Below are 24,843 nucleotides of genomic sequence, written 5' to 3'. Positions count from 1 at the left end.
TGACTTCTCACAACAGATGTGGGCACCTCAACTTGGGAACTATGGCTGTTTCCAGTAAGAATTAATTGTGAATAACTAGCTATGAATCTGTGTTTATTAATTAGCAAAATAGCACCATAATTACATTGTTTTCTTATGTTTTTAGGCTGTTTAGATTTTGACGATTCACAGGAAGATGCTTAAAGCTACACTGGAACAATTCCTTAAAATACCAAACAAAAACTGGGAGCCCTCATGCCTGCCTGCATCTGTTTGAAGTGGTTCTCATCGTATTTTCTTCAGGACATGAGGTAAGATGCTCTTGAGATTAGTGAAAATATTTAGAGTCAGTTCTTCACTTTACTGCATATGTAGCTCCTATCAGCTGAACACTGTGCTGCCAATGGCCATGGAGCCATGTGGTAATCAAGGCTGTCCTCTCTCCCAGTTAGAGAAGGCTGCAGGGCACGTACAGACTAGGTGTGAGATAAGGAATTATGAGTAAAGTTAAACAATGGCCATAATATTGGTTCTGAACATCTTCAAATTGCACTTACTGCCATGAATAATGCTTAAGCACAGATTTTTATTCCAGGATGAGCTCTCTTTAATTTTTTTTAATAGGATTTTGTTTATCATGCTCTGTCTCTTATTGTTTTCAAATTCCCCTCCCCAATTCTCCCTACCTCATCTGAAGGTGGCAACTGATTTTTGGGGCCAGTTCTGTGGACATGAGCAGTCAAGCCCGATCCAGTTCCCAGCCAATAGTCTAGACACATGCACTTTGCAGCAGTTCACTGAATAACTATCAGGATCACCAATCCTGACTCAATTTCCCTCTGATTAAACCAGGACCACCTGCTTTCAGCCTGCAGTGCAGAAAAGATTGGATCCTTGTTATGTATGGGATCATAAGCACTAACCTGCATCCTAGCCATCTGTAGCACAGCATGTAGGAACACCAATGTGTTGTGCCATTGCATCACCACTCTCTTTTTCTCACTGCGCTCTCCCTCATCCTGATGAGATTACTTTGCCTGATGTGATTTATCATTTGTCCCTAAGATACCTGAGCATTAAAGTGGTTTTTCCTGAATTGAACAGTGTGTTTATGGCTGGAGGGGGTATTGTTAGCTAAGGACTCAGATAGAAAGGGGATGTTTACAATCTTCTATAAAAGTAGCTGCAGCCAGACTTTCAGGAAAGCCTAGACAGAAGACATTAAGCAGCATACTGCAGATGCTGGAAATCTGAAACAAAAACCAGAAAATGTTGGAAACATTCAGTAGCTGTGGAGAGAACAAACAAGTTAACGTTTCAGGCTTGCAGCCTTTGTCAGAACTGGACCGAAGACAGATGTGTCCATCCCTCGGTGGGCACTTTGTGTTGTGTGCGCATGATGATATTTCATAGTAAGCTACCAGTGTCTGCTGGTTTAAAAAAAACACTGCACCAGCACTGGGACATTAGTTACTGTATGAGTTCATGGGATGTAAAAAGAAAGAGCAAAACTGATGGAATTTAAGTCACATTACACAACTGATCAGGAAACTCTTTGTTTTATACACTATCAAGCCTCGCTACCACAAACTCCTGGGAACTGGTTAAATCCTTCTTATCGAGGTTGAGCTTTCAAAAGCTTCAGCACTTTGAATGACTAGAATGTGAACAAAGGAAATCGTTAGTTATAATGACGGACTAATTATAAAAAAAATTTTGATGGTTAGGTTTTCCATTTTATGTGAACAAATATCCACACAGGAATCAGTAGGCGGGAATCAGTTCTGGTCGTATTAAAACTATATCCCCGTAGTAGCAAATACTTTACGATTTTTTTTAAAAAATTGTAAATCTTTATGTGTATTTGGATTATGAGGTTCAATCTGTTTCTATTGTGCTCGCACAGTTCTTTCAGCCACTGAGATCTTACAGATGTGCATTTGTGTTGGGCATGCTGCATCGGCTTGAATGTCCCTGTGTGAGAGATTGTCGAAGTGAGTTAGCTGCAGCTCTGTGGGGAGGATGGCAGGCAGTTGGGTTCAATGAGTGAGGTCATGCTTCCACCATGGGGTTTAAGAGTAGCATATTGCTCTCTTCCACTGCTCTATCCTGAAAGGTTTCCTGTGTATTCAAGAAAGTTGGCCTGGATTGCCTGGTAAACAACTACTTTCTACTGAAATAACATTCTTGCTGTTGCATTTCCCCACCATTAAACAAAATACAAACATCTTCTGGAACCTCCAAAGATTACAGCCATAAAAATCCTGGGTGGGGCATCTTAGCATTTGCCAAAACGCGTCTGCCCCTGGCCTCTGTCACTGACTCTGCCAAGGTTCACAGGGTCTGGGGGAGGTCCTGAGAACCACATGCCTTCGGCAGGCTTGAGGTGCATCCCTCCCAACAAAGAGGGAGGAAAATCCAACCAAAGAGCCCTGGGCTTGGGGGGAGGTGCAGGTTCCATGGAAGAAAACTGTTAGTGGCCCTGCAAAGGGGGCTGCTTCAAAAGTTTTTAAAAAATGTCAGTGCCAGATCTTCAGGGTTACAGCCTCGATCCCTGTCTGAAACCCAGGTGGGTCCTACAAGCACCAGTGATTTGGCTAGACCAGGCATACCTGCGTCAACGGTGGGCCAGGTTCATCTGAAGGCTTGGGGTACGGCAACTTCTGACCCAGGGAGTCTCCTTCCACAGCCCCGACCCTCCTTACCACAATGAAAGAAAGAAAGATTTGCATTTATATTGCGCCTTTCATGACCTCGGAACATCCCAAAGCGCTTTACAGCCAATGAAGTACTTTTGAAGTATAGTCACTGTTGTAATGTAGGAAATGCAGCAGCCAATTTGCGAACAGCAAGGTCCCACAAACAGCAATGTGATAATGACCAGATCATCTGTTTTTTAGTTGTTGGTTGAGGGATAAATATTGTCCAGGACACCGGGGAGATCTCCCCTGCTCTTCTTAGAAATAGTGCCATGGGATCTTTTACGTCTACCTGAGAAGGCAGACATATCCTCAGTTTAACATCTCATCCAAAAGACTGAAGTGTCAGCCTAGATTTTATGCTCAAGTCTCTAGCGTGGGACTTGAACCCACAACCTTCATGACTAAGAGGCAAGAGTTCTACCCACTGAGCCACGGCTGATTATGAGCTTGAAAAGGGTGGGCAGAGGCTCCATTCCCACAAGGCCATCCTGGACAGTTTGTTGCTACTTCAAAACCAATGTAACCAGGTTCCAACCTAGTTTCCAGCCGTTGCAGTGGACTACTGCTGAAGTCACGGTGGGAATATGCTGGAACAGCCATGGACTTTTGGGGCCTATATGTTTAAATACTGAATATCATAAAGAAGAATGCAAATAAATAAGTCATAAAGCTTTATTTAATGCAAATAAAAATTTGAAACTGACTATAATTTTGAAAAGGTACACAGCTTTTGGATCAGCATTGCACCACTGAGTGCTAAGATACAGAATCGTGCCCAGAGTTCCCTAAATGGTGAGTTGCCACCATCTTGACTCAATCATTGAACATAAGCAAAGGATGGAGGGGGAAACAAAATCAGAGGAGGAGTCACCCAAACCTCTCTTGCACAATTCATGGAGCTCAAGGTGGACAGCAAGTCACCTGGCCAAACACAGCCAGGGAATGAAGTGATGCTTGAGGCGGGAGTGGGGAGGAGTCTAAAGGTGAACAAAAGCAATTTAAGAATAAGAGGGGGTAGGAAAGAAGATAAATAGTGAAAAAGTCTGACCTAATAGTGAAAGGGGAATCTACATGCAACAGGATTCATTAGAAAGAAAGAAAAACCTGCATTTATATTTACCCAGAGTGGTTAGAATGTGGAACTTGCTATCACAGGGAATAGTTGAAGCGAATAGCATAGATAACTTTAAGGGGAAGCTAGATAAGTACTTAGAGGAGAAAGGAATAGAAGGATTTGCTGATAGGGTTAGATGAAGTAGGGTGGGAGGAGGCTCATGTGGAGCATAAACACCGGCACCAGCACAGACTAGTTGGGCCGAATGGTCTGTATCTGTGCTGTAAATTCTATGGCACCTTTCTGAACCTCAGGACGTCCCAAAGCACTTTACAGCCAATTTAGTACTTTTGAAGTGTAGTCACTGTTGCAATGTAGGAAACACAGGAGCCAATTTGCGTACAGTAAGGTCCCACAAACAGCAATGTGATGATGTTGGTTGAGGGATAAATATTGGCCAGGACGCCAGGGATAACGCCCCTGCTCTTCTTCATAATAGGGTCATGGGATCATTTGCGCCCACCTGAGAGGGCAGATAGGGCCTCGGTTTAACATCTCATCCAAAAGACGGCACCTCCGTCAGTGCAGCAGTCCCTCAGTACTGCACTGGAGTGTTGGCCTAGATTTTTGTGTTCAAGTCTCTGGAGTGGGACTTAAACCCACAACTTCCTTGACTCAGAGGCAAGAGTGCTACCACTGAGCCACAGCTGACACCACAACACTATTAACGTTGTCTCCGGCAGCTCCCTGCTGTCACATCGCCCTGCTGTTACATCACCCTTAAATTTAAAAGAAAACAGGAATAGGATATAGAATGGGTGGGAATTATAATACCGACATCTTTAATCTGTTAGGATGCTAAAAACATGAGTTTTATTGCTAGGGCAGATGATGTGTTATCTGTAGTGATAAAATGCATCGTAAAAGCAATTTTACCAAAACCGTATATGCAGGGGGTTTCCGGCTATCAGCTGTCGAGGATCTGCTGTCTTGACTTTACGTGGTGTGAGGGAGACTCCGTATTAGGGCAGCTGCAGGTAGTGATGCTTTACTCCTCTTCCAATAGCTTTTCAGCCTTTCCTGTTATTTTTAATTGAGGTGTGTGGATACATATAGGGATATTGCTATGCTCCAAATGGGAATATAGCCATAGGGAAGTAATTAAGGGATCGCAAATAATCTGCAGCCAAATGGATTAAAAAAAATAGTGGTAGTGAAGCCAAGGCCTATTCATGTTAAAAAGGAGGAGCTAATGGAAAACACATGTTGTTCTCCCACTGTCGGCTGCACTAGAAAATCTACCTTGTACTGGTAGCAGCACAGGCCCACTTATCCACGGGTCTTGTGAAATGCTGCCAGAAATCTGATTTCTGCCTGGTGCTTGATGGAAAACTCTGTTCAGTGGGGAATGTAAATGGGAGATCGCCATCTCAGGAGGCTAATTAACCCCATTTTCCTAAAATTGGAACTGCAAAGGAAAGGTATCGGCAGTGTGGCAATCCCCCCCACCCCCAAGATCAGTTAATCCAACACAGACCAGGGATAGGGCCTGGGGTAATCTTGGCTTCCATGATTCAATTTATGCAGTGTATTTACACACTGAATCATCAGAGAAAGCAAGTTCGATCCCTGGTCTGTGCGTAATGCAGACAGACAGTACTGAAGATATCCAGGAGGGGAGGGAGGGGGGGGGGGGGGATGCGGATGGTACATCAGGCAGTGTTCCTCCTCCTCTCTGCTGTTGGAAAGTGAGTGTATGTACTGACATTAAGTGATGACAGGATTAACTGTGATAACTACCTCCCCACCCCACTCAAAAAACCTGCCATTACTGTCTGGGCTTAAACATGAAAAACGGACAATTGGGCAACAAAATTGGAGGGCTGTCAGTGTGTGTGGAACTGTACTCAGAAACAGTCAGTATCCTCAAGGAAGGAGAAGAGAAAAGGGATGAAAAATGTAAACCATCAAAAAAGATGTAACAATGAAATATGTGAAAATAGAAATGTGCAATAACATAGTTTGAACTCTTTTTGCCTTACTAATCAGGGATGAATAATTGTGTTTATTCAAAAGCATGGTACAAGAGTGTTGATATACTGCAGAGCATGGTACAAATGAGTATTAATATCAAAGAACATAGGATAACAGAATATTAATATTAATGTGGTGCATAAAAACCGACATAGACCAGTTGGGCCGAATGGCCTGTTTCTGTGCTGTGAGCTCTATGTAATTCTATGTAATATTAAAGAGCATGGTATGACAGAGTATTAATATTATGATACAAGGTACAACAAAGTATTATTAAAGAGCACAATACAACAGAGTATAGATATTAATGAGCATGAGGCACAAGAATGTTAATATAAAAGCAGGACAAATCCAATTACCGCCCCATCAGTCTACTCTCAATCATCAGCAAAGTGATGGAAGGTGTCGTCGACAGCGCTATCAAGCGGCACTAACTCACCAATAACCTGCTCACCGATGCTCAATTTGGGTTCTGCCAGGACCACTCGGCTCCAGACCTCATTACAGCCTTGGTCCAAATAGGGACAAAAGAGCTGAATTCCAGAGGTGAGGCAAGAATGACTGCCCTTGACATCAAGGCAGCATTTGACAGAGTGTGGCACCAAGGAGCCCTAGTAAAATTGAAGTAAATGGGAATCAGGGGGAAAACTCTCCAGTGGTTGGAGTCATACCTAGCATAAAGGAAGATGGTAGTGGTTGTTGGAGGCCAATCATCTCAGCCCTGGGACATTGCTGCAGGAGTTCCTCAGGGCAATGTCCTTAGCCCAACCATCTTCAGCTGCTTCATCAATGACTTTCCCTCTATCATAAGGTCAGAAATGGGGATGTTCGCTGATGATTGCAGTGTTCAGTTCCATTCGCAACCCCTTAGATAATGAAGCAGTCCATGCCCGCATGCAGCTAGACCTGGACAACATCCAGGCGTGGGCTGATAAGTAGCAAGTAACATTCGCGCCAGGCAATGACCATCTCCAACAAGAGAGGGTCTAACCACCTCCCCTTGACATTCAACGGCATTACCATTGCCGAATCTCCCACCATCAACATCCTGGGGGTCACCATTGACCAAAAACTTAACTGGACCAGCCATATAAATATTGTGGCTGCAAAAGCAGGTCAGAGGCTGGGTATTCTGCAGCGAGTGACTCACCTCCTGACTCCCCAAAGCCTTTCCATCATCTACAAGGCACAAGTCAAGAGTGTGATGGAATACTCTCCACTTGCTCCAAAAACACTCACGAAGCTCGACACCATCCAGGACAAAGCAGCCCGCTTGATTGGCACCCCATCCACCACCCTAAACATTCACTCCTTTCACCACCGGCGCACTGTTGCTGCAGTGTGTACCATCCACAGGATGCACTGCAGCACCTCCCAAACCCGCGGCCTATACCACCTAGAAGGACAAGGGCAGCAGGCATACGGGAACAACACCACCTGCACATTCCCCTCCAAGTCACACGCCATCCCGACTTGGAAATATATCGCCGTTCCTTCATTGTTGATGGGTCAAAATCCTGGAACTCCCTTCCTAACAGCACTGTGGGAAAACCTTCACCATATGGACTGCAGCGGTTCAAGAAGGTGGCTCACCACCACCTTCTCAAGGGTAATTAGGGATGGGCAATAAATGCAGGCCTTGCCAGTGATGCCCACATCCCATGAATGAATAAAAAAAAATTTAAGAGCACAGATAACAGAATATTAATATTAGAGACCATGATGCAACCAAGTATTATAGTACTGTCAAAATGTATGTACTGGTACGAGCAGATAGATATTTATATGTTTGGTATTTCTCTGTACTTTTAACATGGATAGTAACCCATTTATTTTAAAAGTTAAAATAGCGAACAGAGTAATATCAAACAAACACATTTAAGCATTCAACCATTATTCAACTGTTATTTTCAGTCTAGTGAGGGATGGGTCACTGTGACACTAACCTTGAAAGGACAGAAAGACCTAAGCTTTTCATAGATTTGATATTAAATAAAACTCATACAATCCTTAAAGGATTATTGAAATTTATACACAGCCACTTTGGGGAGCAGTTTACAAGGAACAATAAACTGGCAGGCAACTTCAACCTTTTACCGAGTTTCACATACTTACTTTTAGCTCTTGTTGATTCAACAACAGAATGATGTAAACAACCATGTGCTCTGCCTGGGTGCCTACCGGTGCTGCGAATTAGCGACTGCAGCTGGCAAGCTACCTCTTGCAACAAACACAGTCCACTCCTGTAACACCAAAAACCATTCCCATATCTGCTGATTCTGAAACCTCGCTGTGCTATGAGTCACCCTCCACGTAGTTATTTGTAAGAGTTCACTGTACCAGGTTTTCACTTTTATGTTGCAGATAAGAATGCAAATTACACAAGGAGACAGTAAACCTACCTAAAGTTCTGTTGAGTCCAATTTAGAGGAATGTAAAGACCTGATTATTAATCCGGAACAGTAATTAATAACTGACTATGATAAATCTTTTCCATCTTTCTCGTGCCCCTTTTTTTAAGCCTCTGTCAAAAATAGGGACCAGTCACTTTTATCATAAGTCTATTTTCCCAACAAAGCATCTTGGCATCTATTTGACCAGGAAATCCCATTCTGATAGGATCTTAGAACCAACACAGGAAGCTTGCATTCACCATATAGGGTCCTGAGTTACTGTAATTGTTTCACTCGCTGGCAGGTTCCCAATGTCCCAGCAGGGTTCTAGATAAACCAAAAATAGAATAACCAAGCAGAAACTTTCAGCGCTCTACTGGTGAATGAATCATGATTTCATCATTACCTTTACTGCTCAAATAAAACATAGTTATTTGTGTTTTTAAAAAATATACTTAGCAAAGGATTTTTTTCCTTTGGTGGTTCCAGGCACAGTGGGCTCATGCACTGTTGCATCGTGCCATGGGGGATTTCCTGTCATGTAGTAGCTGCAAAAAAGAGTTTCTTTAAATTTATTTGATCCTCGCATCTTATTTAATCTTCTTCCCTCCTTGGACTTTGCATCATTCCACAGCCGTGAGGGATGGCATGTAAACTTTTTCCACACTTTTAACCTGCTGCTAGGGGTGTACAATATTGAGAAGCACAATATAATTCACCCTTCAACTTTCCTTCTCTCCCTGTGAAAGAGCTTTGCGCCTGCTTCCTTACTGTCCCTGAGGACACCATGTGAGGAATGAGCCATTCCTAAATTTCTAACAAAAAGTATGAAACATCAGAATCAGAGAACGCATAGAATCCTGAACTATTTATTAGGGACAGTAATCTTTGCGTAATCTCACCCAAAGTGTTAACCTTTCTCTTTCAGACACTAAATGGCTTGCGTTTTTCTGTTTTTATTTCAGATTTCAAGCATTTATGTTTTTTAAAATATAAATGTAAGTCATTGTGATCTTACTTTACGTGTTAAACTTGGTCCAGCTCTCAGGAGAATTAGGAAAAGGGGTAGGTCATTCAGCGCCTTGAGCCTGTTCACCCGTTTATCCAGTTACCTGCCTTTGTTTCTTAACTGTTGATACTCTTACCTAACAAAAATCTATCAATCTCAGTCTTAAAAATTTCAATTGACCCAGCACCAACAGCCTTTTGGGAAAGTTCTAGATTTCCACTACCCTTTGTGTGAAAAAGTTAACAAGTTGATTTCTTTGTAACAAATTGAACATTGAACACTTTAGCATGTGAGACAGTATGAACTCCCCTTACCAAATTACCATTAGGTTGAAAAGGTTACACTGCCCGCAGGCTGCCAAAAGGATACTAGATATAACAAAAATTTCCACTGTTTCTGAGTTGCTTAATAATTTACCAGTGCCACTAGTTTCCATGTGTTGTAGCCATTGGCTGATGTCAGTACCGAAAGTGCACATCCACACCCAACAGGGCACCTGTTATCTTCTGTTTATTCTGTTTGTCTACAGGTAGCAACTGCACTGCTATTAAACACAAAGCTGGTTTATTGTAAAGTTGTGGCTCTATTGTTAGCTAAACTGTACCTACCATTATTTTAACTTAAAAAGTGAAATTAGCCACACAGATCAGTATGAGAGTCCACCACTGCTTCAATCAAAGTCTGTTTTATCAGGTAGTTAAGTTAATTACGTCTAGTAAATCTGCTAATAAAACAAGTGTTGATCATCGCTGTAAACACTTGATGACCTCTTTCATGTAGCCTTGCTATATGGGTTTTAAATGACACCTATAGGACTAGAAAAAACAATCCAATGCATGATTCATGCTGTTAGGTTAACTGATATTATCAACTCACAATTATAAATAGCTTGTTAATAATGCTATAAATCATCCAAAACCACTGAACCCACAACAAGACATTACTAACACTGGCCAGCAGATGGCTCTGTTTGTTCATTTACTTGCGAGTTATCTTGCAACAGTAGGGACTTTAATTGAACTCAAACTCTGTGAGCAGAGAAATTGCAGACATTTTGTCTAAATCTGATTGCTTCATATTAGTGTCTAATGATTGGTCCATATTAGTGTGTGTAATGATTAGTCCATATTGGTGTGAATTTTAGTGAGGTAAAACAAACCATACTATTTTTAGTATAATCTCTTCCTATCAGCATACAATTTTACTACCAGTTGTAGCATCATAATCCTGTAACTCTTCTTTTCAGTCATGTGATATGAAGCTACATACCCAAACCCTTAGATTATAAAGTAGGTGGTGGTAATAGAAAATATGAATTCCAATGGATAAACAAGAAAAAACTCAAGGAGAAAAACTATTGTATATTACACACAGTAGGGGATTATATGTTTTCAGACTTATGTATATTTAAATCTTACAATCAAGGAAAAATAATAAATGTTATTTCTACATATTGGGGAAAGCTTTTCTCTCTTTGTTATTTGTAGTGAAATCATAAACAAGAGTACAAAGAACACAATTTAGTGCCTACAATACTAGAGTAAGGATTTGTTATAAAGACACCTGGAGATTGTTGTATGCTTCATTGTAATACATAGCACCACATCCCGGAGTGGAAGCTAGGCTGGCTCCAGAGTTGTGTGAACAACATGATCCACTTCTTTTCAAATCAATTGTAATTATTTCCCAGGCTAAGATGACCCAGTAACTGTGCCTCCTGCAAGCACAACCCCATTGCAATTACCAACTTAAATAAAACACAGCAGTCTGACACTAGATGGCACTATTGAAATACAAACTGGAGAATCACCACTGTTGCAGGCAGATAAAAAATATTCCCATGTCAAACCGATACTGGTTCAGATTTTCCTGTCAGTGTGAAGAGACCATTTACAGCCAGTGGTACTGTATGCCTCATGCTAGTTTTATGTAATTTTACTTTCCTGACTAACTGGTAATGCGATGTAAATACCATAAGAAAGATAGGAGCAGGAGTAGGCCATTCGGCCCCTCGAGCCTGCTCCTCCATTCAATGAGATCATGGCTGATCTGATTTTTACCTCAACTCCACTTTCCCGCCCTTTCCCCATATCCTTTGACTCCCTTGCTGATCAAAAATTTGTCTAACTCAGTCTTGAATGTATTCAATGACTCAGCCTCCACAGCTTTTTGGGGTAAAGAATTCCAAAGATTCACCACCCTCTGGGAGAGGAAATTCCTCCTCATTTCCGTCTTAAACGGGCGACGCCTTATTCTGAGACTATGCCCCCTAGTTTTAGATTCCCCCATGAGGGGTAACATCCTCTCAGCATCTACCCTATCGAGTCCCCTCAGAATCTTGTATGTTTCAATAAGATCTCCTCTCATTCTTCTAAACTCCAATGAGTATAGACCCAACCTGTTCAATCTTTCCTCATAAGACAACCCTTCCATACATGGAATCAACCTAGTGAACCTTCTCTGAACTGCCTCCAATGCAAGTATGTCCTTCCTTAAATAAGTGCACCAGAACTGTATGCAGTACTCCAGGTATGGTCTCACCAGCATCCTGTACAGTTGTAGCATGACATCCCTGCTTTTATACTCCATCCCACTAGAAATAAAGGCCAATATTCTGTTTGCCTTCCGGATTATCTGCTGCACCTGTATGTTGACTTTTTGTGTTTCATGTACGAGGACACCCAGATCCCTCTGTACCACAGCATTTTGTAGTATTTCTCCATTCAAATAATATTTTGCTTTTTTATTTTTCCTCCCAAAGTGGATGACTTCACATTTTCGCACATTATATTCCATCTGCCAAATTTTTGCCCATTCGCTTAACCTGTCAATATCCCTTGCAGACACTTTGGGCTCGATTTTCGCACCCCCGAGCAACTGCGTTAGTGGCGGGGGGGCTCCGAAAATCGGGGATTCCCGGGACGGGTTTGGAGCCCAGCTCCAACCCGCCCACTTCGGGGTTCCCCAGTGACGTGCTGACATGCGCGCGCAGCCCCCGCATGTGGGACTCCCGCCGGCAATTAAAGCCAGCGGGGTGCCACTTAAAGTAATTAACTAGGTACTTCAGGTCATTTACAGACCTGATATTTTAGGAGGGGTGGGATTTTCAAGTCAACTGGGACTGTTTCCCATACTGGGGGAAACACTCCCAGTTCAAATGGACGTGTTGCAGCCATCAGCCTGTGGCAGCTGCAAAGGTCCATTTGACAGGTTGCGGGGAGACCCTCACTCATTGCAGGAGGCCACTCTGTCACTTTGGACAAAGTTTGGCCTCCACCACCCTCATCCTAACAAAATTCACAAACTTGCACACTTACCCCGGTGTCCAGACACATTTACCTACCTTGCGGACCCCCTCAAACATACATCTTACGGATGGGGGCCGCCGTAGCTGCAGTCATGACCTCCTCGGAGGACAAACAGCATCACCAGCCACGCCGTCCACCTCTGACACATGGAGCTCCACAACACAGTGCTGTGACACATCCACCTGCACAGCAGGAGGGAGGGCAACGGCAGAGAGAGATGCGTCGCAGAGGGCACTATCCTCGCCACAGGGTCTACAGACCGAGGCTCAGCTTCCTGGACCTCTCTGAGCAGCAGTGCACATGGAGGCTCAGAGTCACTCGACATGTAGTCGTGGACATCTGCAGCCTCCTTCATGCCGAGTTGCTCCTGGCTGGCCCGAGCACCATCTTCTTACCTGTCGCTGTCAAAGTCACCACTGCCCTCAACAACTTCTCCTCCGCATCCTTCCAGGGTGCCACCAGGGACATCGCCAACGTCTCTCAGTCGTCTGCACAAAAGAGCCCTGCAAATACACCTACACCCACTCTGCAGTGACACAATGGGTGGCATCAGTTGTGGGTCTTCATAGTGATCCTCAGGAAAGGGCATTATTGCACAAACCAGACAAGATTCGCAAAGACGTGGCAGTAATGGTGACAATATAATATGTAATGTGAGTTGATCAGAAATTAAATATAAGTAAAAACCATGACAAACCCTCAAACACCCTTGTGCATCCCCTTCATGCTCACGACATGTTTGCCTTACGCTGCCTACTGCACATATGTGTTGCATGCCCTGTGGCTGCAGCACAGGTAGTGGCAGGTTGAGTGAGGCTGACCGTGAAAGAGATGCATGAGAGGGTGAGTAGGAGATAGAGCCATGAGATTGTATGAGGATTGGGTTGAGTGGTAGTGGTGGGATGAGTACTGCCACAAGACAACTCTGTTCCTTCATCCAAGTCATTGATACATATTGTAAATAGTTGAGGCCCCAGCACTGAGCCCTGCGGCACCCCACTAGTTACAGATTGCCATTTTGAAAATTATCCTTTTATCCCGACTCTTTGTTTTCTGTTAGTTAGCCAATCCTCTATCCATGCCAGTATATTACCCCAAACACCATGAGCTCTTATCTTGTGCAGTAATCTTTTATGTGGCACCTTATCGAATGCCTTTTGGAAATCCAAATATACTGCATCCATTGGTTCCCCTTTATCCACCCTGCCTGTTACTTCCTCAAAGAACTCTAATAAATTTGTCATACACGATTTCCCCTCCATAAAACCATGTTGACTCTCCTTGATTGTATTATGAGTCTCCAAATGTCCTGCTACTACTTCCTTAATGATGGATTCTACCATTTTCCCAATGACAGATGTTAGACTAACTGGTCTATAGTTACCTGCTTTCTGTCTCACTCCCTTCTTGAATAGGGGTGTTATATTTGCAGTTTTCCAATCCGCTGGGACCTTTCCAGAATCTAGTGAATTCTGGAAGATTACAACTAATGCATCCACTATCTCTGTAGCCACTTCCTTTAAGACCCTCGGATGCAAGCCATCAGGTCCAGGGGACCTGTCAGCCTTTAGACCCATTAGATTACCTAGTACTTTTTCTCTAGTGATAGTGATTATTTTTAGTTCCTGCCTGACACTGTTCTCATAGTGTTGTGATGATTTCTTTTCACCGACTGTAATAAGTCTTGAATATAAACATGAGTTGTGTACAAGCACTGGAAACCTTCAACAGTTAGAACTGCTTTGGAGTGGGGCTTAAACCCATAACCTTCTGAGTCAGATATAACAGTGCTGAGGCAACACTGTCGTATTGCAGAGATAGAGCTGGGTATCATCAGCTTACATATGGAAACTTACCTCATGCCTGTGGATGATGTTATTGAGGAGCAACATATATACAGGGGTGGAGACTGAATATAGCTCCTTGAGGAACTCCATAGGTGACAGTGAAACACTCAAAGGCGGTCCCTCAGAGATGAACAATGGAGAAGAGATGAAGGAGGATGGCATGCTTTGTTAGATCAAACGCTGTGGATAGATCAAGGAAGAGAAGGAGCGATATTTCATTAGTCATGGAGGATGTAGTTCACGACTTTGGTTAGGGTCTCTCGGTGTTGTGAGATGGGTGGGAGACAGTTTGGAGGGATATTGAGTTACATCGAGTCAACAGCACAGAAACAGGCCATTTGGCCCAACTGGTCTATGCCGGCGCTTATGCTCCACACGAACTTCCTGACCCTCCCTACTTCATCTAACCCTATCAGCATACCCTTCTATTCCTTTCTCACTCATGTGCTTATCTAGCTTCCTCTGAAATGTATCTATGCTATTTGCCTCAACTACTCCTTGTGGTGGTGCATTTCACATCCTTACCAGTCTTTGGGTAAAGAAATTTCCCCTGAATTCTCTATTGGATTTATTAACGACTATCTTATATTGACGACCTCTAGTTTTGGACTCCCTCACAAGTGGAAACATTTTCTCTATGTCGACCCTATCAAACCCTTTCATTATCTCAAAGACCTCGATCAGGTCACCCCTCAGCCTTCTCTTTTCTAGAGAAAAGAGCCCCAGCCTGTTTAGTCTTTCCTGATAAGTATATCCTCTGAGTTCTGGTATCGTCCTTATGAATCTTTTTTGCACCTTCTCCAATGTCTCAATATCCTTTTTATAATATGGAGACCAGAATTGTGCACAGTACTCCTAGTATGGTGATCTGAACAGGGAGTTTTGGGAAAGATGGGTATGGAATTGGGAGTTGACACTACATTTTAGAACCTTGGAAAGGAAAGAGAAATTGGAGATGGGGAGGTAGTTAGAGAGGATGAAAGATTTAGGGAAGCTTGTTTTATGTGTACTAACTGTATATCACACCGTGTTTCAAAACACTGGAAAATATACCAAATAAAGTGTCACAAAACATTTTGGGGGGAGGGGCAGCATGGGAGGAGGGGCAGCATGCTCCCAGACTTCTCCAGGAAAGAAATCTCATTCATGAGGTACAGTATATTCAATTCTAAAAATATCACCATACTGATGATTTTAAAACTTTGTAACATGTTGTGATGCAAGAAGCAGATCTCAATTTAGGAAACGAGATTGCTAAAGTAGAAAGAAGTTATAAAGAAAACCCATAGTACAAAGGCACCAAGAAAGGTTAGACCATTATCCATGTATCACTATGGGTGGACTCCATGACTAGATAAATGGATAGCGTTATATGTCGAGGGAATAAATTAAATGATCTGGTGTGTTTATTAAAAGCCAACTGTACATTTAACTTGTTTATTCAGCCAGATAAAGATTATTAAGAACTGCAAGGCTATCATCTTAACTAAAAGTACTGCACTAAATGTATTTGTTAAATTTGTTAAAACAAAATAATACAACTGAATGTGAAATCCTGAGACCATGTATAAATATATAATTTTTTGTGTTGAGATATGTTAAGACTGGAAAATGAAACACTTGCCATTTCAGGCACCCGATGTTAGCACCTCACACTGCTAGATCAGGTATTGTTCAGGTTAGATGCAAAGTAAAGTTCTCCCTACTCTGCCCACAGAATCGTAGAATGGTTACAGCACAGAAAGAGGTCATTTGGCCTGTCAAGCCCATGCCGGCTCTCTGCAAGAGCAATCCAGATAGTTCCACTCTCCTGCCTTTTCCCCGTAGCCCTGCAGATTTTTCCCCTTCAAGTACTTATCCAATTCCCTTTTGAAAGCCATGATTGAATCTGCCTCCACCATCTCCTCAGGCAGTGCATTCCAGATCACAATCACTCATTGTGTAAAAAAGTTTTTCCTCATGTCACCTTTGGTTCTTTTGCCGATCACCTTAAATCTGTGTCCTCTGGTTCTTGACCCTTCAGCCAATGGGAACAGTTTCTTTCTATCTCCTCTGTTTAGACCCCTCTTGATTTTGAACACCTCTATCAAATCTCCTCTCAACCTTCTCTGCTCTAAGAACAACCTCAGCTTCTCCAGTCTATCCACGTAACTGAAGTCCTTCATCCCTGGAATCATTCTAGTAAATCTTTTCTGCATCCTCTCTAAGGCCTTCACATCCTTCCTAAAGTGCAGTGCCCAGAATTGGACATAATACTTCAGTTGTGGCCGAACCAGTGTTTTATAAAGGTTCATCATAACTTCCTTACTTTTGTACTCTATAAAGGTTTAGCATAACTTCCTTGCTTTTGTACTCTATGCCTCTATTCATAAAGCCCAGGATCCCGTATGCTTATTTAACCTCTTTCTCAACCTACCCCGCCACCTTCAACAATTTGTGCACATATACCCCGAGGTCTCTCTGTTCCTGTAGAATTGTACCCTTTAGTTTATATTGCCTCTCCTCGTTCTTCCTACCAAAATGTATCACTTCACACTTCTCTGCGTTAAATTTCATCTGCCACTTGTCCGCCCATTCCACCAGTCTGTCTATGTCCTCTTGAAGTCTATCACTATCCTCCTCACTGTTTACTACAGTTACAAGTTTTGTGTCATCCGCAAATTTTGAAATTGTGCCCTGTACACCCAAGTCCAAGTCATTAATATATATCAAGAAAAATGTATATTAGTCCCAAGCTCAGAAGAGCACATCCTATAATGCCTGTGTAATATTTTCCATTTCCCAAATCAGCCATCCCTATGGTCTTTAAGTGAGATTTTCAATTTGGTGAAAACCCATAGTGCACCCAGTCCCCCAGTGAAAATAAATGCGAACCAATTTCCGGTTTGTTCCTGAAGTAACACTGATAACAGCTAGAATTGTTAGATTTCATTTATTTCCTCAGTACTCATCTTATTACACATATCAAAATTCTGCTTCATTTTTTAACAAAAATTTGTTCCACATTTTGAGTCCACCATAATCTTGTCAATAACTTTTCAAACCTCCTTGGATATGGGAGTGGTGCCAGAGGACTGGAGGATTGCAAATTTTACACCCCTGTTCAAAAAAGGGGAGAAAGATAAACCTGGTAACTACAGGCCAATCAGTCTAACGTCAGTGGTGGGAAAACTACTAGAGATCATTGTCAAGGACAAAATTAATTCTCATTTGGAGAAGCATAGGTTAATAAGGGACAGCCAGCACTGATTTGTTAAAGGCAAATCGTGCCTGACTAACCTGATTGAGTTCTTTGAGGAAGTAACAGAGAGGGTTGATAAAGGTGCAGTAGATGTTGTATATAGATTTTGAAAAGGCATTTGATAAAGTACCACAGAACAGACTTATTCAGAAAATAGAGGCACATGGTATTAAAGGGACGGTGGTAACTTGGATACGTAATTGGCTAAGAGATAGGAGGCACAGAGTAGTGGCGAATGGATGTTTCTCTGATTGGAGAGAAGTATGCTATGGGGTCCCCCAGGGGTCGGTATTAGGACCATTGCTTTTCTTGTTATATACAAATGACCTGGACTTGGGTATAGGGAATATAGTTTAGAAGCTTGCGGAGGATACAAAACTTGGCAACATTGTAAATAGTGAGGAGGATAGTAGTAGACTTCAGGAGGACATAGATAGATTGGTGAAATAGGCAGGCTCATGGCAGATGCAATTTAATGTGGATAAGTGTGAAGTGATGCACTTTGGGAGGAACAAAATGGAGAGGCATTATAATCTAAATAGTACTATTTTGAAGGGGCTGCAAGAGCAGAAGCACCTGGGGGTGCATATTCACAAATATTTGAAGGTGGCAGGGCAAGTTGATAAGGCAGTTAAGAAAGCGTATAGGATACTTGGCTTTGTAAATAGGGGCATTGAATACAAAACAAGGAAGTTATACTAAACCTTTACAAATCACTGGTTAGGCCCAGCTGCAGTATTGTGTACAATTTTGGACGCCACATTTTAGGAAAGATGTCAAGGCCTTGGAGAGGGTACAGAGGAGGTTTACCAGGATGATACTAGGGATGTAGGACTTTAGTTAAGTGGAGAAATTGGAGAAGCTGGGATTGTTCTCCTCAGAGCAGGGAAGGTTAAGGGGAGACCTCATCGAGATATTGAAAATTATGAGGGGTTTTGATGGAGCAAACAGGGAGAAATTGTTTCCACTGGCAAGTGGGTTGGTAACCAGGGGTGTAACCAGATTTAAAATAGTTGGCAAAACAACTAGAGGGGAAATTAGGAGAATTTTTTTCACACAGAAGGTTGTTAAAATCTGGAACCCACTCCCTGAAAGGGTGTTGGAATCAGATTCCACAGGAACTTTCAAAAGGCAATTGGACATGTACTAAAGAACTAATTTGCAGGGTAATGGGGAAAAAGCTGTGGTGTAGGACTAAATTGGACCGCTCTTTCAAAGAACCAGTGCAGGTACGGTGGGCCGAATGGCCTCCTTCTGTGTTGTAAGATTCTATGATTGTAATGTTTAAACACCACGGAGTAATCTGAGCTGGGAGAGGCAAAAAGGAAACACTGAAAAGTGAACTAGACCAACTTTTATTTGCACAATTTTTGTCAGCTTGTTAGAAAGTAGCACTGGCAAAGGCTGGTAGCAAATAATCTAGTCACATCAGAGGGCTAGTCGCCTCTGTTTCACTGATTTACTTCCCAGCAGCCTGTTGAAAGTTTTTCATGAGAGGCCTAGGAGAAAACTGCCTACCTATCCTATCAGTCAGAGCTAATGTGTTGACATGAGAAATCGCCTGCCAACAATCAGTTTCTAGGCTCACACATGAGGTATGGCCACTTGGGTGGTGCAGTATGAGAGCACCACTAGTATCAGTGGACCTTACTGCTGTTGTATCTAAAGTAAATTAATGACCTGAATACAGAAACCAAATGTAACCTTATGATATTTGTTGGTGACGCTAAAATAGGAAAAACAGTTGAGGCAGATGCTACTTTTCTCACTTGTTTTGAAGTAATATTCTGAGCTTAGCTATCTATACCGTTTAATATTTTATATACTTCAGAGAGAATCACCTCCCCTTAACCACCTTCTTTTGATGTGGAGATGCCGGTGATGGACTGGGGTTGACAATTGTAAACAATTTTACAACAAAGCTTTCGGAGGCTTCCTCCTTCGTCAGGTGAACGATGTGAAAATGAAATCCTCGAAATGAAATCGCATTTATAATTCACAGAACAATGCTTGGTGATTACAGACAGTTTTTTCAACTGCCCGTTGCCAAGGCAATCAGTGTGCAGACAGACAGGTGTTACCTGCCAGGTCTCAGAATATACAAATCACCAAAAAAAACAACAAACAAAAAAAGAGATAGAGAGGTAGAAACATAGAAAAGACAGCAACTGACCCATTATATTAAAAACAGATAACATTTGTTCGCTGGTGGGGTAAGGTGTAGCGTGACATGAACCCAAGATCCCGGTTGAGGCCGTCCTCATGGGTGCGGAACTTGGCTATCAATTTCTGCTCGACGATTTTGCGTTGTCGTGTGTCTCGAAGGCCGCCTTGGAGTACGCTTACCTGAAGGTCGGTGGATGAATGTCCATGACTGCTGAAGTGTTCCCCGACTGGGAGGGAACCCTCCTGTTTGGCGATTGTTGCGCGGTGTCCGTTCATCCGTTGTCGCAGCGTCTGCATGGTCTCGCCAATGTACCATGCTCTGGGGCATCCTTTCCTGCAACGTATGAGGTAGACAACGTTGGCCGAGTCACAGGAGTATGATCCATGCACCTGGTGGGTGGTGTCCTCTCATGTGATGGTGGTATCTGTGTCGATGATCCACAGATACCACCATCACACGAGAGGACACCACCCACCAGGTGCATGGTTCATACTCCTGTGACTCGGCCAACGTTGTCTACCTCATACGTTGCAGGAAAGGATGCCCCGGAGCATGGTACATTGGCGAGACCATGCAGACGCTGCGACAACGGATGAACGGACACCGCGCAACAATCGCCAAACAGGAGGGTTCCCTCCCAGTCGGGGAACACTTCAGCAGTCATGGACATTCACCCACCGACCTTCGGGTAAGCGTACTCCAAGGCGGCCTTCGAGACACACGACAACGCAAAATCGTCGAGCAGAAATTGATAGCCAAGTTCCGCACCCATGAGGACGGCCTCAACCGGGATCTTGGGTTCATGTCACGCTACACGTTACCCCACCAGCGAACAAATGTTATCTGTTTTTAATATAACGGGTCAGTTGCTGTCTTTTCTATGTTTCTACCTCTCTATCTCTTTTTTTTTTGTTTGTTGTTTTTTTTGGTGATTTGTATATTCTGAGACCTGGCAGGTAACACCTGTCTGTCTGCACACTGATTGCCTTGGCAACGGGCAGTTGAAAAAACTGTCTGTAATCACCAAGCATTGTTCTGTGAATTATAAATGTGATTTCATTTCGAGGATTTCATTTTCACATCGTTCACCTGACGAAGGAGGAAGCCTCCGAAAGCTTGTGAATTTAAAATAAAATTGCTGGACTATAACTTGGTGTTGTAAAATTGTTTACAACCTTCTTTTGAGACTGTAGAGCTTGAACTTCTCCAAGCTTTTCTCAAAGCTCATCCTCTTTACACTAGAGATCAGTTTTGTTGCTCTTCTCTGTACCCTCTCCAATGGTTTTGTGACATGGTGACCAAAATTGAACACAGTACATTAAGCATGGCCTGACCAAAGTGCTGTAAAGCCTTAGCATAACATCTGAAGCCTAGTACTCCAGCTATATTGCCCAGGAATAAGTTTATTAACTGCTTCGCCACATTATCTAGACATTGAAAGTGATTAGACAATGATCACTTTCTAAGTCTCAAAAGCAAAATACTGTAGATGCTGGAAATCTGAAATAAAAACTGAAAATGTTGGAAACACTCGACAGATCAGGCAGCACCCGTGGAGAGGGATGCTATCTAAGTGCCCCTGTGCTAATTCAGCTCCATTCAATTGCCTTCATAACAGTGACTACATTTCAAAAGTAATTCATTGGATTTGATGCACTTTGCAATGTCCCAAGGACATGAGAAGGTGCTATATAAATGCTAGTTATTTCTTTCTACCTATAAAACATTTCCCCCCTTAATATGCAGTATAATCAGTTTTAAATTTAGCCATTTGCTTCCCTAATTACATAACCAAATCCTTTTACAAAACATCTGTCTCCATTGTTTTCCTTATTTGAGCATTGCCAACAAATTTCATAAGCTTACATTCAGTTTCTGTATCCAGGTCATTAATTTACATTAGAAACAACAGATGGTGCTCTCGTATTGCACCCAATCAGCCATTATCCACGTGTGAACCCAGAAAGTGATTGTTGGCAGACGATGACCGTATAAAACAACAACTTACATTTATATAGCATAGTAAAACATCCCAAGGCATTTCACGGGAGTGTTATCAGACAAAATTTGACACTGAGACACATAAAGAGATATTAGGACAGGCCTTGGTCAAAGAGGTAGGTTTTAAGGAGCATCTTAAAGGAGGAGAGTGAGGTAGAGAGGCGGAGAGGTTTAGGGAAGGAATTCCAGAGCTTAGGGCCTATGTAGCTGAAGGTACGACCGCCAATGGCGGGGCGATGGAAATTAGGGATGAGCAAGAGGCCAGAATTGGAGGAATGCAGAGACAAAGTCAGCATGGCTTTACGAAGGGGAAGTCATGTCTGACAAATTTGCTTGAGTTCTTTGAGGACATAACGTACAGGGTGGATAAAGGGGAACCAGTGGACGTAGTGTATTTAGACTTCCAGAAGGCATTCGACAAGGTGCCACATAAAAGATTATTGCTCAAGATAAAGAATCACTGGATTGGGGGTAATATTCTGGCATGGGTGGAGGATTGGTTATCTAACAGGAAGCAGAGAGTTGGGATAAATGGTTCATTCTAGGACTGGCAACCAGTAGCCAGTGGTGTTCCGCAGGGGTCGGTGCTGGGTCCCCAACTTCTTTACAATCTAGATTAACGATTTGGAGGAGGGGACTGAGTGTAACATATCAAAGTTTGCAGATGATACAAAGATGGGAGGGAAAGTAGAGAGTGAGGAGGACATAAAAAAACCTACATGGGGATAGAGACAGGCTGGGTGAGTGGGCGGAGATTTGGCAGATGCAATACAATATTGGAAAATGTGAGGTTATGCACTTTGGCAGGAAAAATCAGAGAGCAAGTTATTATCTTAACGGCGAGAAACTGGAAAGTACTGCAGTACAAAGGGATCTGGGGGTCCTAGTGCAAGAAAATCAAAAAGTTAGTATGCAGGTGCAGCAGGTGATCAAGGCCAACGGAATGTTGGCTTTTATTGCTAGGGGGATAGAATATAAAAACAGGGAGGTATTGCTGCAGTTATATAAGGTATTGGTGAGACCGCACCTGGAATACTGCATACAGTTTTGGTGTCCATACTTAAGAAGACATACTTGCTCTCGAGGCAGTACAAAGAAGGTTCACTCGGTTAATCCCGGGGATTAGGGGGCGGACATATGAGGAGAGGTTGAGTAGATTGGGACTCTACTCATTGGAGTTCAGAAGAATGAGAGGCGATCTTATTGAAACATATAAGATTGTGAAGGGGCTTAATCGGGTGGATGCGGTAAGGATGTTCCCAAGGATGGGTGAAACTAGAACTAGGGTGCATAATCTTAGAATAAGGGGCTGCTCTTTCAAAACTGAGATGAGGAGAAACTTCTTCACTCAGAGGGTAGTAGGTCTGTGGAATTTGCTGCCCCAGGAAGCTGTGGAAGCTACATCATTAAATAAATTTAAAACAGAAATAGACAGTTTCCTAGAAGTAAAGGGAATTAGGGGTTACGGGGAGCGGGCAGGAAATTGGACATGAATTTAGATTTGAGGTTAGGATCAGATCAGCCATGATCTTATTGAAAGGCGGAGCAGGCTAGAGGGGCCGATTGGCCTACTCCTGCTCCTATTTCTTATGTTCTTATCTTGGGGGGATGGAGGAGGTTACAGAGATAGGAAGGGGGTGAGGCCATGGAGGCATTTGAACAATAGGATGAGGATTTTAAATTTGAGGTGTTGCTAGCCTAAGTTCCAATGTAAGTCAGCATGCACAGGGGTGATGGATGAACAGGTCTTGGTGCGAGTTAGGATACAGGTGGCAGAGTTTTGGATGAGTTGAAGTTTGCGGAAGGTGGAAGGTGGGAGGTGGGAGGCCGGCCAGGGAGCATTGGAATAGTCGAGTGTGGAGGTAACAAAAGCATGGAGGGGGTTTCAGCAGCAGATGGACTGAGGCACGGGTGGAGACGGGCAATAGCACGTAGGTGGAAGTAGACGGGCTTGGTGATGGAGAGGATAAGGGGTCGGAAGCTCAGCTCATACATACCAAATGCCTATGTCTAACGTAAACAGTCAGCGTTTAAAACGCCAAGTCTGTGTCTCACATAGAAAATCAGTGGAGCCATCAACATCACATTTGAAACTTGTTGCGCTTCACTAAGCTGCACCAACAATACTTACGGTTCCATTTTACTCCATACGTGATGCCAAGTCGTGAGACAGAATTGGAGTAAGGGTGGTGGTCACTATGTAAATGGAAAAGTAAAGGTGCATTTATGAGCTTTCTTGGACACATTCTATAAACTGCTTCTATTAAGCTGGAAAGGTGCTTCTGAGAGATATCCGTTCACCAAGTATGCTCCGCCCTTGTTTCAGCCCATGCTGAAACCCTTATCCATGCCTTTGTCACCTCGACTATTCCAATGCTTACAAGCCCAGCCTCTCATCCTCCATAAACTTTAGCTCATCCAAAATTCTGCTGCCCATATCCTATCCTACTCCAAGTCCCGCTCACACCTGTGCTTGCTGACCTATATTGTTTATTGGTCCTCCAATGCCCCCAAATTTAAAATGCTCATCCTCGTATTTTAATCCCTTCATGGCCTTGTCCTTCCCTATCTCTGTAACCTTCTCCAGACTTACAATCCCCGAGAAATCCGTGTTCCTCAAACTCTGGCCTCTTGTGTATCCCCTGCTCCCTTCATCCCACCATTGGTGGCTGTGTCTTCAGCTGTCTAGGCCCTACGTTCTGGAATTCCCTTTCTAAATCCCTTTGTCTCTCCAACCCCTCTCTTCCTTTTAAGACCCTCCTTAAAATCCAACTTTTTGATCAATCTTTTAGTGACCTCTCCTAACATCTCCTTCTTTGGCTCGGCATCGTTTTGTCTGTGAAGCGCCTTGGGATGTTCTTCTACATTAAAGGCACTATATAAATGCAATTTGTTGTTGTTGTTGTATGATTTAATACTAGTCAGATACTGTATGAGAGCTTTCCCCTCAACAAACTGCATAGTCCTGCCACTGTGTTGTGTCAAGCTCTGCAGGCAGGACTTCAGATTCCCAGCCTCATCAGTAATGGAGCTGGAAGTCTCACAGAGACTCAGTTCTACATTTTGTTCTTTTAATGATTAACCTGATCTGGAAGCTTTTGCTGTCTT

The sequence above is a fragment of the Heptranchias perlo genome, chromosome 6, assembly GCF_035084215.1.
Source record: "Heptranchias perlo isolate sHepPer1 chromosome 6, sHepPer1.hap1, whole genome shotgun sequence".
Taxonomy (NCBI): domain Eukaryota; kingdom Metazoa; phylum Chordata; class Chondrichthyes; order Hexanchiformes; family Hexanchidae; genus Heptranchias; species Heptranchias perlo.
The sequence above is the reverse complement of the archived record's forward strand: the minus strand, read 5'-3'. Positions refer to the sequence as shown.